Source organism: Malania oleifera, chromosome 6 (genome assembly GCF_029873635.1).
Source record: "Malania oleifera isolate guangnan ecotype guangnan chromosome 6, ASM2987363v1, whole genome shotgun sequence".
Taxonomy (NCBI): Eukaryota; Viridiplantae; Streptophyta; class Magnoliopsida; order Santalales; family Ximeniaceae; genus Malania; species Malania oleifera.
The window spans coordinates 65,999,539-66,021,713 of record NC_080422.1 but is presented as its reverse complement, the minus strand read 5'-3'; positions in this window follow the sequence as shown (position 1 = coordinate 66,021,713).

Genomic DNA, 22,175 nt, shown 5'->3' with positions numbered 1-22,175 from the left:
ATATTGTATTTGAAAATCTTTTAATTGCTATTTCATATACAATGTTTGTGCACAACAACTTCCTGCAGCAATGTATTCTGCTTCTGTTGTGGATAATGCTACAGATTTTTGTTTCTTTGAAGACCATAAGACTAAAGAATGTCCTAGAAAATGACACATTCCACTTGTGCTTTTTCTATCGATTTTACATCCAGCAAAGTCTGCATCTGAATAACTAATCATTTCAACCCAGATTCCTTTGGATACCATAAACCTAGTTCAAGTATGCCTAATAGATATCTAAAGATTCTTTTGATAGCTATTTAGTGTGATTCCTTAGGAGCTGGCTGATACCTTGCACACATACATACACTAAACATAATATCTGGCCTACTTGCTGTTAAATAGAGTAAGCTTCCTATCATTCCTCGATAATGCTTAGTATCAACTTGTTTCCCTTTTTTATCTTTGTCAATACTAGTTGAAGTACTCATAGGAGTTCCTATGGGTTTACTTTCTTCCATATCAAACCTTTTTATCATGTATTTAATGTATTTAGTTTAATTTATGAAAATTCCATTTTTTCTTGTTTGATTTGTAATCCAAGAAAGTAATTTAGTTCTCCCATCATGCTCATCTCAAACTCTTTTTGCATACATGTGGCAAATTCTTTACATAGATCTTTATTTGTAGCTCCAAATATAATATCATCCACATATATTTGAACGAATAGCATATCTTTGTTTTTAGTTTTAATGAATAAGCTAGTATCAACCTTTCCTCTTGTAAATTCATTTTTAGGTAAGAATTTGCTTAATCTCTCATACCAAGCTCTTGGAGCTTGTTTCAAACCATAAAGAGCTTTTGTCAATTTGAATACATGGTTTGGATTTTTAGAATTTTCAAACCTTGGGGGTTGTTTGAAATATACTTCTTTATTTATATATCCATTCAAAAATGCACTCTTCACATCCATTTGATATAACTTAAAATCCTTATGGGCTGCATAGGCTAAAAGCATCCTAATGGCTTCCATCCTTGCCATAGGTGCAAAAGTTTCATCATAATCAATTCCTTCTTCTTGATTATATCCTTGTGCCACTAACCTAGTTTTATTTCTCAAAACAACTCCATTTTCATCCTTCTTATTTCTAAACACCCATTTAGTTCCAATGATTGATTTCTCTTTGGGTTTTGGTATTAGTTTCCATACTTGACTTCTTTCGAATTGATTTAATTCCTCTTGCATAGCTATAATCCAAGAATCATCTTTTAAAGCATGTTCAATATTTTTTGTTTCATCTTGGGATAAAAAAGCATAATGATTACAAATATTTTTTAGTGAGGCTCTAGTGGTTATTCCTTTTGATGTTTCACCAAGAATTTGTTCTTTTGGGTGATTTTTGTCATATTTCCATTATTTAGGAAGTTTCAGTTTGTCTGAAAGGTTTTCATTTAATGCATCATTGTTCTTTTCTTCTTTTATTTCAAGAACTTCTTTTTTTTTTTTGTGAAGTGACTTCTTTTTCATCATTCATATCTTTAATATTATAATGATTTGATTCATCAAAAGTTATATGAATTGATTCCATAATTGTAGAAGTTCTTTTATTATAAATCCTATAAGTTTTACTATTTGTAGAATAACCTAAGAAAATACCTTCATCCGATTTTGCGTCAAATTTTCCTAGGTCATCTTTACTATTTTGATATAAAGCATTTACAACCGAATACATGAAAGTATGATATGTTTGGTTTTCTATCTTTCCAAAGTTCATATGGTGTTTTATCTATTTTTTATCTTATTGATACCCTATTTACAATTTAAAATGCTGTATTTACAGTTTCTGCCCAAAAATATTTAGGTCAACTATTTTCATTGACCATTGTTCTTGCCATTTCTTACAAGGTTCTATTCTTCCTTTCGACAACTCCATTTTGCTGTGGAGTTCTAGGTGTTGAAAAATTGTGAGTTATTCCATGTTCATTACAAAATTTATCAACCTCCTTATTTTTAAATTCTCTTCCTTGGTCACTTCTAAAGCTTGTTACATTATAGCCTTTCTCATTTTGTAGTTTATTGCATAAGGTTATTAATTGGTTACAAGCTTCATCTTTGTTTGCTAAAAAGATTACCCAAGTTAATCTTGAAAAATCATCTACTACTACAAAAGCAAATTGTTTCCCACCTAAGCTTAAGGTTCTAGTTGGACCAAACAAGTCTAAGTGTAGGAGTTCTAGGGGTCTTTTGGTGGATATGAATTTTTTCTTTTTGAAACTTGTTTTTACTTGTTTTCCCTTTTGACAAGAATCGTATATCTTGTCTTTTACATACTTAATATTTGGTAATCCTTTTACAAGATTTTTCTTAGATAATTTAGATAGTAGGTCCATGCTAGCATGCCCTAATTTCCTATGCCATAGCCAACTTACTTCATTCATAGCTGTTAGACAAGTTATGTTTTGATTTGCTATTTTCTCAAAATTTATACAATAAACATTATTTATTCTATGAGCCATAAACAAGGTTTCTTTATTTTTGAGATTCTAGATAACACATTTTCTTTCATGAACATTACTTCGAATCCTTTATCACTTAATTGACTAACACTTCACAGATTATGTTTTAGTCCTTCTATTAACAACACATTATCTATAGTGAGTGAAGATTCTTTACCAATTTTTCCGATGCCAACAATTTTACCTTTGGCATTGTCGCCGAAAGTGACATATCCCCCATCCTTTTGTGTTAAGGTAGTGAACTTGGTTTTGTCACCGGTTATATGCCTTGAGCATCCGCTGTCCAAGTACCATTTGTCCGTTGTCGTTGTTGTCCTAAGACAAACCTATAATGAGGGACACTATGTGTTAGTTTTTGGAATCCAGATTCTTTTGATTTTCATTGTTTTATTGTTGGTTCCAATATTTGTTTTCCATTCTCCTTGAACTTTAACATATTTTTTCTTTAATGGGCAATTGAACATTATATGACCTTTAGTCTTGCACATATAGCAAGTTGTGTGTTCATGTTTGTTATTTGATGAAGTACTAGCATAAAACTTGGCTTCCTTAGCAAAATATCCCATGTATAGTTTTTATTCCTTTTATTTGTTTTATCATTGTAACCTATTCCTTCTTTGTTTCCATGAAGTCTTTGCTGTCCAATCATCTTTTCAAAGTTTTCTTTACCTTTAGTAAAATTATAGACAATCTTTTCTTTATCCTCAACTACCTTTTTGAGTTCTTTTATTTCTAAATCTTTATTCAAATCATTTTTATGAGTTTTATCTAACTTTTGTTTTGCTATGTTTATTTCTTCTTCTAACTTCTTCATATAAGTGTTTCTTTCTTCTTCAATATCTTTGAATGTTTCGAGCTGCTTTATTAGTTCTTGATTTTGATCTTTCAAAGTTATATTTCTTTTAGACACTTTTATAAATCTTTTATGTCGTAAAAATAATTCAGTCTGTAATTCCTTATAAGAAGGCAAACTATCACATGACTCATCACAAGACACATTTTGAGATTTTGTTGAAGAGTAATAAGAATTTACCGCTTCATCATTTGCCATGAAGCATATATTTGCCATCTCTTGTTCACTTGATTCAATTTCAGTTTCACTGGAGCTTGAGTTGTCCCAAGTAGCTTTCATAGCTTCCTTCTTTTTCTTCTTGTCTTTCTTGAATAATGGACACTCTGGTTTAATATGCCCTGGCTTTTTGCAATGATAACAGATTGGTTCATTCTTACCTTTATTTTCTTTCCTACTTGTATCTCCTTTTTTAGTTTTCTTTTTATAGAATTTTTTAGGAAACCTTTTATTTCTTCTATAGAATTTTTCTAGTCTCTTAGTAATGAATGCCAATTCATCTTGATCTAAGTCACTTGTTTCGCTTTCTTCTTCACTAGAACTATGGCTAGATGCTTTTAGAGCTATGGATTATTTATGCTTTGGTTCGGGATTCCTTTCTTTCAATGTCGTTTCATATATAAGAAGTGAGCCTATAAATTCATCCAATGAAGTAGTCTTAAGATTTCTACCTTCCGTGATAGCTATGGCCTTTGGTTCCCAAATAGAGGGTAGACCTCTTAGAATTTTCCTAATAATTTCATATGTAGTATAGGTTTTTCCTAAGGCACTTAGAGAGTTTATTATATGGGTAAATCTGGTATACATGCTTGATATTGTTTCTTCAGAATTCATTTTGAAAGCTTTGTATTCACTTGTCATATTGTCTATCCTATTGTCTCTAACATCAACAATTCCTTCATAAGTTACTTCTAGTTTATCCCAAATCTCCTTAGCTGTTTTACAGGCCATGACTCGATTAAACTCATTTGCATCTAATGCGCAATATAACGCTTTTATAGCACTTGCATTTATTTGAAGCATTTTATAATCTAAGTCGCTTATGTCTTTCTTTTCTTTTGGAATATGTTTTCCATCAACTAACTTAGAGGGAATAAGATTTCCATCCATGACAACTTCCCAAACTTTCCAATCCATGTGTTGGAGATATATTTCCATTCTCTTTTTCCAAAAAGTGTAATTGTGTCCACAAAAGATTGGTGGACGGGTTGAGGATTGTCCTTCACCAAAGGGTGCTACTCCAATGTTTTCCATTTGATCTTTTTATAGTTTCTTGTTAGGAATTTCTATAACTAGGCTCTGATACCAATTGAAATGAGGAATAGCTTCCCAAGAGGGGGGGGGTGAATTGAATTCTTTTTCTATTTTAATGATTTTTAGACTTTTGATTTTAACAACCTAGAAAACAAGATATATATATATACACATATATGAACAATAATCACACTTAAGAATACTAAGATTTTAAATTCACAAGTCAATCAATGAAATCATGATAATTTAATCACCCAATCAAAATATAAAAACTTTTATTGATTTTCCTGAAAACTCATAGTATACACTTTACTTGATCAAGATTTCCACAGATTAATCAACGTACTCTCTTTTTCGGTTTCTGCAAACAATTAATCAAAATGTACTTTCTTAATATCAAGTACCTTTGTTTCTTTCTCAATTTATAACCTGCAACATACACTTATAAATCATATAACAATTGCAAGTAAAAATTGTAGAGTAAATCAGAGAGAAAGAGACAAGAGTTTTTACGAGGTTCGGCTTCAACACAGCCTACGTCCTCGCCTTTGGCCAAAACACTAAAGGATTCCACTATATCAGTTTTGTTACCTAGTGGAACAATACCAATTTACAACCACTCCTTTTGCTAGGCTAGAGTCCACCTCTCCAAACAATAAACCCTTGTTTGGTCTAATGATTCAACAACTTTGAATCGTTTTTAAGAATGATGATAATCAAACTATGTGTACAAAAGAGAACTCTCACAAAAGAGCAAATTAGTACAATAATCAGCTCACTTATACTCCAAGGTAATTCAAATATAATAATTTGAAGCTCAGTACTTAATATGAATTACCAAATAATTTTTCAAATAAAAATGAAAGATTCTGATTTTTGAAAGCTTTATTTCAAAGTAAATCAATAGTTTATCAGAATTTTAAGCACAAGAGAGATTTAGATCCTTTGAGAAATTTGAATACTTGAAGATTGCTTGATCTAAAAGCCTTTGAAAAGTTGCTTGATCTAAAAACTTTGAAGATTGTCGAATTTGAAAAATTTGAAGATTGTTGGATCTAAAAACTTTTGAGAATTGCTTGATTTAAAAAAAAAAACTTTCAATATTGCCTCAATGATGAACCTCTTAAACCTTTGAAGCTTTTGACTATTTATAGATGTTTTAGAAGCCATCCATTACTCCCAAAGATTTCTAAAAATCATTTCCAAATATTTTGAAATAAATATGTTTAAAAACGTGGTTTAAAAAATCTTTCCATTGAGAGAATTAATGCCAACATTTGAGTGGCAGTCACCTGCCACGACTTGGCATTCGCCTATCACAGAGCACTCTCTCAACACAGAATGCTGGCAGTCGCCTGCCAGAACCAAGGCAGTTGCCTAGCTTATTCACACAGGCGCCTGACAGCTTAGGCAGTTGCCTGTCTAGCTACTAACTTTTTGAAAAATAATTTTCTTAATATGGCAGTCGCCTGCTTCTTCATGGCAGTCGCCTGGCCCTTCATTATTTCAAAATATTTTCTTTTCATAAACCCTTTCTTTTTATTGATTTAAGAAATATTCTTTAGAGTATATATATATATATATATATATATATATATATATATATATACATATTTTTGAATTTTATGAGCTTCAAAGCACTTTACATATGAGATTAACTTTGAAGTATTTACATTTAGAATATCCTAAAAAATATAATTCTTTTAGTCTTCAATCTTGTTCTTCCATCACCTTTGTGATTTCAATCTTTCCTTTGTGCATTTCTCAGTGTAGCTTTGTCCTTCAAACTCTTTTATAATTCATAAGCTTTCCTTTGTGTTCTTCAAGGATTCTTTGTAATCCATAAACTTCCTTATGCACTTGAGCTTTGTTACTTTCCTGAAAAACTTTTACTCAAAACATATTAAGTATATCATTGATTTGTTATCATCAAAATAAGAATTGTAAGCCTTTAAGCCAACAGGCTGACCTCAACCTTTACACATTCCTTATCGGACTAAATTACCACCCCCTCAGGCCATGCCTAGAAATACAACAATATTCTCTCAATCAAATAGTACATTGATTATATTTTCATGTAAAGTAGATATGTACCCAATACGCGCAGTCACATACACATCAATGATATGGATATAGTGTAAGCTCAGTGATGCAAATAGTTGTGCTATCAACACTTAATATAGTATAATCAATTTTATGCTCAAAAGTGTTCGAAACAAGCAATATCTTGGAATCTAGGCAAAGCACAGTTCAGTAGTAAATCAATATTCCAAAGATATGAATCAGATAATCAAACTAGTTCAAGAAGATTTTTCTCAATGAAATGAGCACAATACTAGTTTGAAAATATTTGGCTTGTTTGAAAAATCTTTGCACAAAAAAAATCCAAGATATTGGACACTTGCAATAATAATGCAAATATCCTAAGCTTACTTAGTTTATCCCAGCACAAGATTTATTATATCAAAATTTTTGGGATAAACCTAAGCTAAACTCCCCAAAAATAATATTACAATCAATCAATCAAATGAGAGTTTCTAGCAAGGTGTAGCAATCACAAGCACTCAAAATATGCTCTCCCAAACTCGGAATATATCAAGGAAGTGAAGATTTAAGAGTATTTGGACAAAGAGTGTATTTGTAAAAGAAAGGATTTTTTGGCTAATCAACTTGCTAATTCTTGCTAATCCTCACAAATGAGCTTATATTTATAGGCAAGGTAAAAAATTAAATCGTTTGGGACTTGTTGGGAACTATTAAAAAAGTTTCAAATAGTTAAAACACCATTAACCAAACTTAACCCATTTTTACCGCAGTTAAATTAATTTTAACTCGCCGAGGTTTGGGTGGTTGAACCATGGTACGGTTGCCGGAACAAACATAGTTTTAAAAGTCATTTAAATAAGTTTGGTCATCCGTGTCATGCTTCGGAAATCTGAACAAAATTCAGTAGTCTCTATTCCAAAATTCGGGTGCCCAGTCATAGGTTCGGTGGCTCGAACTCGTGTATTCGGTCTCCCGAGGCTCAGTTTGAGCTATATAGATCGGTCGCCCGAGTTGGTGGAATGTTCCTTTCAAACGGTTCAAGTGCATGAGGACAATATGCATAAATATGTTCGATTGACCGAGAAGCCTAAGTCAATTGTTGACTTCTCAACAGTTGGGGCGCCCGAGGAGTTTTGAACTCCCGAGGTTCTGTCGCTCAAGCTCTCTTTATTTTCCTAATAATGTTCAATTTAAGCGCATATTCAACACCCTTTTATTTTTTATGATATGTGTGAGTGTTGGGACCTAAATTCTTACTATGTTCTTACTGAGCTTACCATATATCATATATGTATGATATGCAGGTAAGAAAATATAGACCATAGCCTAGGTTACTATTACAAACCCATACTATAATAGTTGAATTGACAATACAAATTAAAGTCTTCAGGGTCTTCTTGTTGCTTCAAGTGTCATTCCTTGGGATGCTCATTTAACCCTGCACAAACACTTGACAACCATCAAATACCTAAGTATTTGTCATTATCAAAACCGAGTGTGACCTATAAGGTCAACACATGAGCTAGTTCTTCTCATGGTGATACTATGGACACCAGCTCCATACCTTGTAGTAATGACTCCTTAGAAGAAGATAAGGAGGAAAATGAAAGAGATAAGGAAGGAGATGACAGAGAGGAAGAAACTGAAAATGATGATACTAAAGAAACTAAGAATGAAGATGAAGAAGAAGTGAAAGAAGATGATGCAAATGATGCCTCTGATGGTGTAGGTGATGAACGACATGATGATTAAGTTTCTTAGATTTTAAGATGTAAACTTAAACACAACACTTTTTGTGATGCATTGTATTACTGAAGGTCACATTTTAGTGATATTTTTTGGTTTGTACTGTTTATTACTCTTCTACTTTGATGCGTATCAATATGGTTCTTTGCTTTTTGTATTACAATCTTGTATCCCTTTTTACATGATATCAAAAGGGGAGAGATGGTTTAGAGAGTAAAAATATATGAATGGTTTAGAGAGATGGAAAATGCTGAATGTTGAATATATGCTATGAATATTAACTATATGTAATATATAAGCTATGCAAATTCCTTGATAAATATACAATATTATAATATGTTATAAGGATTTGCAAATACCTTGTTGAGTTTTGGCCTACTTTATAAAAACATTACTTGAATCTGTTTAATACTATGCCTATTGTAAAGAGGAGCATTCTAAAAGTTTTTCTCAATTTTTTGCTCCTTATTTGTCATCATCAAAAAGGGAGAGATTGCTAGTCTAACAAGATTTTCACCTCTTGTTTTGATGACAAATGAAGGAAAGGTTTAATGCATTGTGTGTTCAAGTAATGATGTTTCAGAAAACTCAAAAAGCCAAAACCAACAAAGCTTCAAAGGAACTATCAAAAGATCACCAACAACTCAAAGGTGTATGATGTGTCACGAAGTGATCAAAAAGGGAAGCTCAGAGACAGCTAAATATAGAATGAACTCAAATCTCAAAGATAACCATGAAGTTTTCGAAGAACAAGAAGTTTTTCTATTTTTATGAAACCTTCGTGTAAGTACTTCAAATGTAAAAATGTCACAGTGACTGAAAAAAAAAAAAAAAAAAAAGCTCATTAAGGAATTGATATGGACTTTAACACTTTATTTTAAAACCTTGGAAAATATTTTTCAAAAGAAATAAAGCAAGGAAGCCAAATACGTTAAAAAGAAAAGAAAAATCAGAAAAAGATAACTTCAGGCGACCGAGGTGTAAACCTCAGACGATCGAAGTTTTTCTGAATAAATTTAAAACATGTAGTATTTCTTTAGGCGCCTGACCCCATATCTCCAAGCTACTGAAGTGACTTCAAGGGACGAAGGTTGCACTTCGGGCAACCGAAGTTCGGCAATGGGCTGATTTTTCAAAACTCCTAATTTCAAAAATTAAATTACTTGCGACCTATTTTTTTGGAAACTTAAGGGGGGCACTCCAAGTAAACTTGGGCAGCACATTTAAGAAGGATTTCAAGTCTATAAATACATGGTTTTATAATCTTCACAAAGAACAACAAGCATTGAATATTCTTTCAAAAGCTCTATCACTCCAACTTGCTACGAATTTCTTGAGAAATTTTTGAGCTTTTCACATCTTATCTAAAGCTTACAAATATAATTACTTGTTACATTCAAGAGAAGGAAACTGGTGATATTTATATTGAGTTTCTTGCTTCATTCCCTTGATATTTTTGAGTTGAAGTATATTAGTTTTCAATTGTACTAATCAACTCTATCTAAGAGCACTCTCTACACACATCTATTTATTGTATCTCTTGTAGATATTGATGGTTCAAGGTTATTTGCATCGTTGGCTAAGCATGGAGATATCGCTTAGAGAGGCGGGCTCTAGCCTAATTAAAGAAGTGATCGAATAAGAGTATATCATTTGGAGAGGCGGGCTCTAGCCTAATCGAAGGAGTGTTGTGTAAAAGGTGTTGTTTCGCCCAAAAAAGGAACTGGTTTTTGTGAATCCTTCGATTGTTTGCCAAAGGCGAGGGCGTAGGCTGGGTATGAGGCGAACCGTGTAAAAATCCAGATCTCACTCCCTCTTTCCTTTACTCTCTTTATTTTCAGCACATATAAAACTGCATGGATGTTTTAAATATCTAAATCATATGCACTAGGTGGATTAGATATTAAATAAACTTAAGCTTAATTTGTTTTTGGGATTGAGGAAATCGAAAGGGAGTACGTTGGTTGATTAATCTTTTATGGAAATTGTAAAGTAGTACGTTGATTGATTCAACACCCCAAGACTTTTTAAACTTAAAGTTTATTTAAGGTCTTAGTATTTAGAAAGAGTGATTGGATGTTGTATTGGATATCAATTTGAGAGACAAATTTCATATACTGGGCTTGATTAAAATTTATATAAATAGGGCTGCACATAATTTGAAAAAGCTGAGAATTTTCATCAAGTTACAAAGCATATCTTGACTGAATATTTTATGATTGATTGGCTTAATTAATTTGTTTGATTGATTGTTTGTGTTGTTTTGAATTGAATAGAAAGAATTAATTTGTTGTGCATTATCAACAAAAGGTTGAGATTTTATTAAAGGAATTAAAAGAAAATTTTAAAACCCAACTCACCCCCCTATTTGGACTACATCTTTGTTTTCATATATTGCCAAGGAAAATGACTCGAAATATGCACAATAAAACAATCAAATCTTCCTACACCTTGCAATTGATTTGCAAGTGAGGAGAACAAGAAAAATAAACTCTCTATTTCAAAATGATGTTTGCTAATAAGTATATAAAAGAGTGATAAATTTGCTTGTACAAAAATGATTTGAATGTATTAGTCAAGTTTACTCCATAATTGAACTGGAGAGTCTCAGCCTTGTAAGTGAGACCAGTTCAGTTCAACTCAAAAATTGAACTGGGGAGTCTCAGTCTCGTAAGTGAGATCGGTTCGGTTGAGCCTAGAAATTGAACTAGGGTTTTCCTCACCCTGTAAAGAGAGGATGTAAACGGCTTCTGTTCCGCCCGTTTAAGTGAGCAAGGATAGTATAATCATTCGGAGGTATGCCCAAGGCAGGGACGTAGGCTGGTTTGGCCAAACCTCGATAACAAGTATCGCGTGTCGCTCTCTCTTTGTCTCATCTAACTTCCGTACTTTAATTTCTATATGTGTATGTCTGCTCATTTACAGTTATAATTATTTTCATGCACATTTATTTTAAATAAGATACACGTGTATGTTTGCACTGATAACTTAATCATTTTACATACACGCTTTCAATATTAAATGGGATAATATCTGAGGTGAATTAGCGAAACGTTTAAATTAGTCAAAAAATTTTAAAACCTAATTCACCCCTCTCTTGGGATCACACCAATTCAACAATTGGTATCAGAGCCCGGTTGCAATAAGCTTAACTACTATTTGCATAAAGATTATAATGGCTCATTTTTTGATGCATCCCTGTTTTGAGGGTTAATACTTTGCAAATCCTTTACTCTTATATTATATAGATTTTATCATTTGATTATTGAAAATGCTTTTATAAAATCTATTGATTGGAGGATTTGGAAAGTATTTATCAAAGCTTATCATATCCCAATGAAAATGATTTTTAAAATGAAATGTTTCCCAAATTTTTAAAATGAATTTAATTTGCATGACATGTGTTTTAATGCATATCATTTGAGTGTCATGCATACTTTTTCTTTGCCTTAGCTACTAATGTTCTTGAAAAGTTCATGTCTTGTTGTAGTGCAAAGGTTTTTGGGAATATCTAAAAAATATAGAAAAAATGAAAGAGAGGTGAAAGCCACTATGAGCTTAATTGATTAAGAAGGAGTAAACTGGAAAGGTATATCTTCCTCCTTCTACGTTATTTGATGCTTGATTCACACGCTGCATGTATTATGTTTATTCTTACTATGTGAATCATATGATAATTCTATGATTATAACATGCCATCTTATAAGGTGAACCTAAGAAGAAAATTTTGTTAATATGCATAAGATTTTAGGATATATATATATATATATATATATATATATATATATATAAGGAATCAAAATGCTTTAAATGATTTAATAGAGTTTCGTGCATAAAATATTATATTTTAGTATACTTTATCATTATACTAAGAACCTTAGGAAATTCTAGCCAATATGTGAGTTTTAATGATCATATCCAGTCAAAGCTTTATACATATACATATCATTCTGATTAGGTAACACATAAATATTTTGGCTATCCCCTTCAAATGGACAATGGTTTTAATTTGTGAAATAATGTTATATGTGTTGTAGTACAAATATTTTCAAATGTAGCATACTATTTTTTCCATCTCATTGTAATGAGCTTTAGGAATTTGATCTTTTGCTATATAATGTTTAATCCTAAACTCAACATTGAGCCTTAATGATAAATCATTTTTAGATGATAAATTTAGTCTAAGGAACTCATAAGCTCTTCTCCATATAAAAAAAACATCATTTATGCCAAATATTATTAATCGAGTATAAAGTTCTCTAGGTACATAACTGAGGGGGAGCATGCAATTTATCTTTGAACTGCAAATCACCATCCATATGTTATGATATGTTTGAACTATTTGATGGATATTTAATTGTAATCTGCTGTTGTGCAAAATACAAATATCCACTCGTACTAAATGATTACATCTTCTGATGGATGGATATTTTTTTAGCTTTTTTGAGCTGAATGCCACTATCCGTTGCTGGAAAAATGATTATATTTCTAATGGATAGTTTATATTTGATTTAATATATTGATTGAACTATTGTATGCATGCTTGTCTCGAATGCCTCTTGCATCACGGATGCAGTGATGTGAATTGCGTGCTGGTAGTGGATATAGGTTCTCGCATGCTTGAACTATTTCATGAATTGATTCCATGAATCTATTAGGTTTCAGGTGCATGGTAAAATGGAAAAATGTTCAATTTACAAATGAAATGCTGCCAAAATTTCGGTAGAATTTTTCCCAAAAATAAAAACCATGTATTTGGATAATAAGTTAATGCATGCTAAAATATTTTGAAAAGGATGAGTGAATCATAAAAGAATATTAATTTTCATCTGTAGCTATAAGTGCATGTTGAACCATCCACTGGTGCATGTTGAATTTTAAATATTATATGCTATACTGAAAAGCATGCACAATCTTTATGTTTATTGCCTAGGGTGCATAGTAATTGAATAGGTTTGTACATGTAAAATCCAAACCGTTATATATTTTGAAGTCATATACACATTTTATTTTGTGTCTTAGGAGAAACTAGTTCATGGACACCATTTGCTCAAATTATTTGGGTTATGCACTTTCATTGCAAAGCTAAATAGTAAAGCATCATCTTTGTAATTAAACATCTTATGTCTTGATGATGGTCCATAGACTAGGAGAATTGCATGACATAAGGGAAGTGCTTATGTCACACACACTCATTGAGTATTTTGAGTTGTAATTGTTGACTCTATGAGTCCAATCCTGTCTTGATAATGACAAATCACTTGGTATTTGATCTGTGCATCGAGTTTGTGAACGAGAACTATATTAAGCATGCATGGAAAGATAATGAGTCATGGAATCCTTCAAGTAAAGCTTACACATCTTGGCAAGTACCATGGAACTCAAAGAGTACAAGAATCAAGATACAAGCGGCAAAGTTCAAGAATCTCTTGGGAATGGGATTTAGAGCTTATGTATTTACATTGTCATATAATTTATTTTGAAGCTCAAATATAACTTAGAGTGATTTTAGGTTTCATGCATTTCATGTACATCATTAGGGAACCTGTATGAACTTAGAAATGTTTTCAAATCATCGAAAAATATGTTTTACAAAAGACCCAAGAAGAGAATCAAAGCAGATTTTTAACTTAGAAAAGAAAATTTGAGAAAAAGGGGAGTTCGGTCGCCTGAACTTTACTTCAGTAGCTTGAAGAATAAGTTCGGTAGCCTGAAGATTAAGTGGAGTCGCCTGAAGAATTAAATGGGAAAGACAAAACCTGGTAGAGGTACTTCGGTTGCCTGGCCCTAGAACCTCATGCGCCTGAAGTTGTCACTTATGCAGCCTGAACCTCAGTTTGGTTTCCTAAACTTGTGGGAAAGCCTAAAAAATCATATTTTTATTAAAAACACGCGAGCTATCTGATTGATCCAACGTCTAAGATCAATCCTAAGGGTCATACACTATATATATATTAAATGTCTAAACCCTAGAACGAAGAGAGACACATAAGAAAGAAAAGAACACACCTTGTTGAAAGAACGTTGAAAATCTACTCTTAGTGCTATATGATTGCTTACTTCTCAATCTCTAATCTTCAAGCTTGAGCAAATCAACTCAGAGTCATAAAGGGAACTTACTTACTCTACTGTACTTCAATCTAGCATTGAGGTTTGATCTTTCAAGTTTATATTCTTAAGAAATTCTCATCTCATTGCTTGTTCTTGACTAAGTATTGAAAAGTTTTGATCTTGAGTGTATCAATTCATATAAAATATATTTTTGAGAAGATCATTACTTGAGAAAACTTATTTAACTTGGTTGATTGATTTTTGATTCAAGTGGGTTTTCTTCAAAGGATTTATATTTTGATATATTAAAGCTTGATTAAATATCCTTGGTACTTATTGTTGACTTTATGGGAAGTCAGCAGTCAACCCTGCTGCGAGGGATCGTAGCAGTGGGCCTCAGCTCGACATTGCTTGGTGTGCCAGCCCGTCGGCACCCCTACCTAGAATTGGTGCAGCCCCTCATGTCCACCTGACACTTAGTGCAGGGCTCTACACTACCGTTTAAAGGAAAAGGTTGCGCCCCTTCTACCACCAATTGGTTTTAGAAGAACCGGTAGTGCTTGATCCTGACAAGTGGTATCAGAGCGAGGTCATGGGTTCGAGCGCTCCTAGGGTAGCTGCTGGGGGGTGATTGTTGGCTTTATGGGAAGTCAACAGTCAACCCTGTTGCGAGGGATTGTAGCAGTGGGCCTCAGCTCGACAGTGCTTGGTGTGCCAGCCTGTCGACATCCCTGCTTAGAATCGGTGCAGCCCCTCATGTCCACCCAACACTTAGTGCAGGGCTCTACACTACCATTTAAAGGAAAAGGTTGTGCCCCTTCTACCACCAATTGGTTTTAGAGGAACTGGTAGCGCTTGATCCTGACAAGACCAATTGTTGGCCTTACAAGGCTTAAAATCTTGTTATCTTGTTTTGATACTAACAAACAAGTGAAATTTAATGTATTTGTGTGAGTAATGATATTTCAGGGTTCATATATGGGAAAGTAAGGTCAAAGTGCCCACAAGGATCAAATATGATGGAAGCAAGGTCAAAGTGCTCACAAGGATAAAATGTAGCTTAAATGAGCCAAGACATGAATTAGTTGTTGAAGAACATGAGGACATGAATAAGTTGTTGAAAGCCAAGGCATATTAAAGTCAAAAGATCCAAAGAAAGGCAAAGTAAGAAACCTTAAAGAATATGGAAGTTTGAAGAAAAGATGGATTTAATCCAAGGACAAAGCATGAAGACTCAAGAACTTAGAATGTTAATATTTTAGAAGTCTCATGTAAGTGTTTTAATGTTTAAAATATCGTTTGAAATATTTTGAAGCTATTAGGTTAATTTCTTAGACCTAGATACTTTTTAAAATACCTGGAAAAAAAATTTATAAGGTCAAAAATTATTTTAAAAAGGTTAGAATCATTTTTGGAATAAAGAGCACCAAAAAGAGTTTTTCCCAAATGCTGTTAGTTTTTATACAGCCGCATTGAGGTGAATTTTTCTCTATCAAAGACTCATTATTTTAAATAGTGGTAAACATAGAAGTTGTAGGATTTTATTTAGCTTTCTTTTTCACACCAAGAACACCTAATTTGGAGTTACACAGAAGAATTTATGGCCAAAACACTGAAATGGGGTCACTGCTGTCAGACATTTAAAAACTGTTCAACGGACAACTTTTTAAAATTCTAATGTTTTAAATTATAGCCGTTTGAACCTTAAATATTCTAATAAATAGGGAAACTCTTTAAGGAAACTTTTTCAAGTTTTAAAGCCTATAAATACATGATTTTGTAAATCAAAAAAAAAAAAAAGAATTGAAAAATCTGTTTTGAGAAGCTGAAAGTACTCTTGTTCTTCCTAAGTTCTCTTGCTCACTCATTTAAAAATTCTTTTGCTAAGAACTCTGAAGTGCTGATCCTTCTTCCTTTGAATTCATACTGCTAATCCTCTTCTAAGAAGGATATTGGTGAATTCTACACTTGAACTTCATTCTATTTCCTATTGATATTTTACATTGAAGTATATAGTGCTGAAATTGTACTAACTTGCTCTTTTGAGAGAGTATACTTGTATGCAGATTTTATCTTGTATTTCTTGTAGTTCATTGATGTTCCAAGGTGTTTGGATCGTTGGCTAAGTAAGGGGATATTATTTAGAGAGGCGGACTTTAGCCTATGTAACGAGTGATTGAACGAGGGAATATCGTTTGGAGAAGGCAGGCTCTAGCCTTAACCAAGGAATGTTGTAATCGGTTTTGTTCCACCCGTCAACGGAACAGGTTTAGTGAATCCTTTGGTGGTTTGCCAAAGGCGAGGATGTAGGCTGGGTATAAGCCGAACCTCATAAAAATCTCCATCTCACTCTCTTTCCCTATTCTTTATTTTCAATTCATATACAACTGCGTGGATGATTTAAATATCTAAATTATACATACTACGCATATTTGAAAATCAAGTAAACTTGAAATCCAATTTTGATGTGGGTTGCGGAAACAGAAAGGGAGTACGTTGGTTACACCATATCTTGCGGAAACCATACGGGAGTACGTTACTTGGTTAACACCCCAAAGATAAATTTACCAAGAGTTTATTTGAATTCTAAATATTTGGAAAGAGTGATTGGATTTATTTATACAGGGCTTTACTTCAGTAAGCATAAATTATAATTCACAATCACAAGGCTTATATAAACAAACAAACTATCTCAAGATCTTATATTACCAAAGTGTTGAACACTTTATATCTTGGTTTGGTTGTTTATTGTTTAACTTGTACTTGGCAAATAAATTGATTGTTTGGTTTGAAGATTGTGTTTAATTGATTGGATAAAAGAACTAAGTTTTTGATTGATTAAAGAATTAAAAAAACAAGTCAAGAATTGGTTAAAAGAAATACAAGAAGTTTAAGGTATTTTAAAAGGAATCAAAAGAAATTTTTTAGAATCCAATTCACCCCCCCTCTTGGGAAGCTATTCCTAATTTCACTTATAACTACATTTCTAAATTGAGGGATATTTTCTGAAAATTAATATTCTCAGTTTGTGATAAAATACATGGAATAAAGATTTGTGATTTTGATTAAGCTTGTATTCAAGACAAAGATTTTGTTAACAAGTTCACTTCAAACATACTTTTGCATCTTTACAAAAGAGAACCAAGAACCCTAGTTAACTCCAAGGCATTTCAAATATATTTTAACTTGGGAGTTTTGAATAAATCGGGATTTGTGTGTTGATGCATAATCATTCATAAAACGATTGTATCGTTTTCATACATTCACGAGCTTTAAGTTATATCATATGTTAATGTGTTAGGAATTTGAATTGTACTCACAAGCTTTTGTTATAAGCATTGTTTTGAGTGTTATTTTACAGATTCCATTGTATACACAGTTTGGTGTGTGAACTGGTGTGTGAGGAGAGAGTTGTATCTCTTGTAAGCAACGGAGTAGGAGGAAGCTGTACCTCTTGTAAGCAGCGGATTGTACGGGAAGCTCTGTCCCACTTTAAGGAGCAGGGTTTTTAGTGAATCCTTGAGTGTTTGCTCAAGGTGAGGACGTAGGCCAGGTTGGCTGAACCTCGTAAAATCGCGTTTGTCTTATCTCTTCCTTTTACTTTTTATTTTTTGCATTATATTTAAAATCAAGTATATTGCATACATAGATAGGATTGTCACACTCACACGTAATTGAGCAACTAGAAGTAGTTGGTAAACTTATAAGAAGTGTGTGAAAGAAAATTAAGTGGCTTAAATTTTTTATATCCAATTCACCCCCCTCTTGGGATTACACCTTAATCAACAGTATTATTCTTATTTTGATCCCCTATTGCATTACCCTTGAGTATAGCCTTAAATGATTATTGTGTATTTAAATTAAAATGTAATATGTCATGCTGTGTGCTGAATGTTCAATATTTGTCGCATGCTAAAAATCTTTAGAAAGGATGAAATATGAGAAATGTTCTTAAATGACTATCATCTTTGAACTAAAATGCAAGTATGTGTGCATGCAAATATATAGGGGGAGTTTAAGCCCCATCATTGAAAAAGGATTAGAATCATCTGACCTATGGACTCATATTATTTCTATTGTTTCTACTTTTTGAGTCCAAAGACTTTCTAAATACATTGAACATCATATCCTATCTCTACTGAATATCTTTGATATGGATTGTTTTGGGAACACATAAACACCATGCTTGACTTATTGTTTAACTTTTAGCGCATGTGTGTTTAGGGAGATTTTACTGGTGAGATTTATTGGTCTAACATATATCCAATAAAATCTGAAAAGAGTACTTATACTGTTTAAACTCTTAAGCTCTCAAAATTTGTTTCAGTATAAGCTGCTAACAGATTCTAAGAACGTATTCAAAATTGATAAAGGGAGCATCTTTTCTTTAAATCTCTATCTTGTTATACCTACCAAACTTTTAGCTTAGATCTGTGTTAGTTCATTGTGGCATGTGCTTTACTGTAATGTTTTCATTAAATATCATAAATGAAAATATTTTTGATTTGCCATAGTGTTTTTGGTCATACCATATGATCTAGGATTAATTTGTCTAAATCATTATGGGAACTATATGGTTGGTTTTTCTGGTCATACTATGGATTGCACTTAAAGGCCAAATCAAAAAAACATTTGCTTGCTTGAGGTTGAATTAAAGTTTCTTTTTTAGCAAGCATTGCCCCTATTTCTGATCTAAAATCATTAGGGGATATATATTTCATACATATATTTATTTATATACATTTCATTTTCTTTTGAATATAAGAAATGAACTTTTGTTGAATACATCTTGTTTCTTGCTTGTGTGCTTAAATGCTTTCACGACTTGTACCTGTCTATATTAAAATCTTGTGTCAAGAAATTTTATTTTTAAGAGGGTGTTACATAACTTGTTCATTAACTTTACATGAAATGCATATGAACTAGTTAGATAGATTTTATGCTCAAACCGACTTTTTAACATGCCGCATGTTTTTAAATTCAAATCTTTTGCGGGTCTTATGTTGTGCCTAAATTGCAATGGGTTGAGGATGTTTTTGGCCTAATCTTGTTAACATGTCATTTTAATCTTTTAAATGACCAGTTAAACTATTTTGTATGCTTAATGGCTATATCTTAAAAGCAGTTCAAATTGTTATGCCCCTAATCTATACTAAAAAGAGGGAGAGTTTTCTTTAAAAATTATTTTAAAAAGGGGGGAGTTCTCCTTACTAAATCTGTTTTAAATTTCAAAATGTTTTTCTACTTAACTTAGCCCTTTTTGTTGATGCAAAAAGGAGGGAATGTTTTTGAGCAAAATGATAGCAAAATGATAATGACTGAAAATAAGGGTAAAATTTTTTAGCATGTGCTTTAACGCAAAAATTTAGATGCATGATCATTTGTAATGTCTTCTTTTGTGAATATACGTGAGCTTTATTGTTTGTATTTTATATTATGCATATTCTTAGGGGGAGCTTTTTCAGGTTGTACCCATTTTGCTCTGATGCGTTTATCATCATCAAAAAGGGTGAGATTATTAGTTTGTTGAGTCTGATCCCTGGTTTTGATAATGACAAACCACAAGTTACTTATGTGTGTTTCTAGTGGTTGAACATATTATAATTTTATACACACATAAGGAGACTGAGAATGGAAGCCAAAGACGCATAAAGCTCATATGATCAGAGGTTTTCCATGAAGATTAAAGAGCAAAGAAGATCAAGAAGAAGACATTTTGATTTTATTTGTATAATGCATATATGTTTTTAAATGTTGGTTTGCAATAACTGCATACATATGGCATGATATGTCTTAGTGCTTAGACTAAACTGTAGATGCAAAGTAGGGCTGACTTCGATCAACTAACGCCAGGTTTTTTAGGGTAAAGTAAAATTCCTACACCTTAGAGAGACCCTAGGACCCTGCACTTTACATAAGGAAAATAAAAGCGGTAAAATATAACCTAGGTTGAAAATTAAGAGGGATTTGGGCAACCGAACCAAGCAAGCCAAATTGCATCGGTCGACCGAACTGTTGACTTGTCAAATAGTTGACCTGACTTTGGGTGACTGAACTCAAATGACTGTAGTGTCTTCAGTCAACCGAACTTGTACTTGTCCTTTTCCACCAACTCGGGTGCTCGAACATTTACGTTCAAAATACCCTCAGATGACCGAACATACAAGTTCGGCAGATCGAACATAAGGACAAATGATCGAATCTTAGATATTTTGAAAATCGCCTAGTTCAGTCACCGAAATCATTTTTCAAGCACTTGAATTTCAAATTTTCCCTTTTTCTTTTGTTTCTATTCAGGCGACCGAACTTATGGCTCGGTCGACTGAAACTCTCGGGTTGGGGAATTTTTAAAAGCTAAAATGGATTTAAAATTTAATTAAAATTTTTAAATAATACCCAACATATCTCCAACGGTCAAAAAATTCCCTGACTTTATATATACCCCTTCACAAGCCAAGATTAGCAACTTTGATTAACTCCCAAAATTCTCTCAAATTATTTTGTTAATCAAAGTTCCCCCAACTAATTTTTATTGCAAAAACTATTTTTTGGGGCAAATCTTTTACTCTCCAAAACTCTCTTTTATTTGTTATTGTAAATTATTTTTATGAGAGTATTTTATTTGGGCTTTTACTTGCTTTGATTTGCATATAGATCTTGAAATGCAAATACTTTGTTTTGTGCAAAGTTTTTGAAACTACAACCCTAGTTCTAGTACGTCTTATTGAAAATATTTTTTGGAGAAATATTTGGTTTAGGGTTTAAATTTTGAAGTCTTCATCATACATATTATGTTCAAAGATTGCAAAAATATTTTGAGAAACACACCCTTACTCTACTAAACACATTTCATATCTTATTAGAGAGTGCATTTATTTGAGCTTAAATGTGTACATCTTAACTTGTATTTTTAGAAGCATTATGTTGTACAAAAATTATTTTAATGTATCAGGTGGGTTTAGCCTGAAATTAAACAGGGGAGTCTCAGCCCCATAAGTGAGACCAGTTTGATTCAGAAAATAAATTGAACTGGGGTTTTTCTCACCTCATAAGGAGAGGATGTAAACGGCTTCTGCTCTACCCGTTTAAGTGAGCAAAGATAATGTTATCCTTGGGAGGTATGCCCAAAGCGAGGACGTACGCTGGTTTGGCCGAACCTTGATAACAAATATCGTGTGTCGCTCTCTCTTTATCTCATTTAATTTTCACACTTTAATTTCCATATGTGTATGTTTGTTCATTTATAATTATAATTATTTGCATGCACATTTATTTTAAATAAGATACACGTGTATGTCTACACTGATAACTTAATCGTTTTACATACACACTTTCAATATTGAATGAGATATGATCTGAGGTGAATCGACGAAACATTTAAATTAGCCAAAAAGTTTTAAAACCCAATGCATCCCCCCCCCCCTTTCTTGGGATAACACCAATTCCAACACATATTATTTTGAATAGATGGCTTATCTAATCCCTACTAATATCAATATCATCTTCATAATCTCTTTTAGAAAAAAAATTAGATTCTTCAAACACAACATGAATAGATTTAATAACAGTTAATGTTCCTTTATTAAAAACTCTATATGCTTTACTGTTAAGTGAGTAACCCAAGAAAATACCTTCATTGATTTAGAGTCAAATTTCCCTAGGTGTTCATTATCTCTAAGTACAAAGCACTTACAACCAAAGACATGAAAATAAGAAATGTTAGGTCAAT